Below are 1,328 nucleotides of genomic sequence, written 5' to 3' on the forward strand. Positions count from 1 at the left end.
AAACAGTTGTTGGATCTTCAAGTGTGCCGGAGACAGTTCACGATATATCGAAGTTCGTGGTAATGTTTAGTTTGTTTTACATGCGTGTTCGCTTTTATTATTAATTTATTTTTGGTTTTTAATATAATAATATGTCATTTTTTAGTTGAGAGTGCCGGGACGCACAGAGGTCGAGGTCGTACACTACTTACAGATTTGTACGACTTAGCTCCTACCGAGCGTGTCAAAGTTCGTAGAAATAATCATGGTCAGCCTGTTGGAACTGAAGCTCAAGTTTTAGCTGGCTAGTTGGGCATTCTTGCACGAAATTCAAATATGTTGCCCATCAACTACTTAATCATGGCATCACATACCGACAAAGAACAAAAATCAAGCTCTCGACAATATTAAGGTAAGAAAACGTGAAATTAATCTATAATGCTTTGGTTTAAGTTTAATTTTTATTTACTTTTTAACCTTGTGTTTTTTTAGGAGAGATTTATTTTAGAGGTCTCTGATGACTATATCAAGAAGACCTTGGCAAAAAATGGAGAGATAATTAAAGTACTTTAAAAAAACAATATTTTAAGAAAGACATAAGTCTCGAGGAAAAATTGTGCAATGTCCCGCCGGGAATGCTGAGGTACCAGTGGGAAGATACAGTTAGATTTTGGAATTCACAAAAAGGAGAGGTATTACGTACTTTCAAACTCTTCTAAATTGTTTGGTTTCTAGTATTTACTATATACATAATAATAATTACTCAATGTAGGACCGTGAGCGTGTTGGAACAAGTAGTAGACAGAAACAAAAATTCACACACACGGTAAGGTCGAGAAGTTTTGCTCGCGTAGCTGAGGCCGAGGTATTATAAATTTATTAATTTTATCAATTTACAATGAGTCTCTACTACTAAATAATATTTTTATTACTATATTGTAGGAAGTCTCGTCTGGTCAAAAAGTTGGACACCTTCAGCTTTTTGACATTACGCATAGGAAGAAAGATGGATCCCCAATGACATCCGAAGCCAGAGAAATTATGGTATATTAACTTAATAAAATTTGATTTGTTCTAAATTATGTTGCATTCTTTTTTAAATAATGTTATGTTATTTTCTATTTTTTTTTCATTATATATTTCGTTTCTAACTCTGTCATTTATTTTTTAGGAGCGACTAAAGGAAAAGAAGGCGGAGTACGAAGCGACTGCTTCGACTGATAGTTCTGTTAATCATGAGGACATTAATAACAGAATTATTAATAAAGTTTTGGGTCCTGAGAGGTATGGTCGGGTTCAATTTCAAGGATCTGGTGTTACCCCGACCCAATATTTTGGATCCAGCTCCC

Source organism: Gossypium arboreum, chromosome 10 (assembly GCF_025698485.1).
Source record: "Gossypium arboreum isolate Shixiya-1 chromosome 10, ASM2569848v2, whole genome shotgun sequence".
NCBI lineage: Eukaryota > Viridiplantae > Streptophyta > Magnoliopsida > Malvales > Malvaceae > Gossypium > Gossypium arboreum.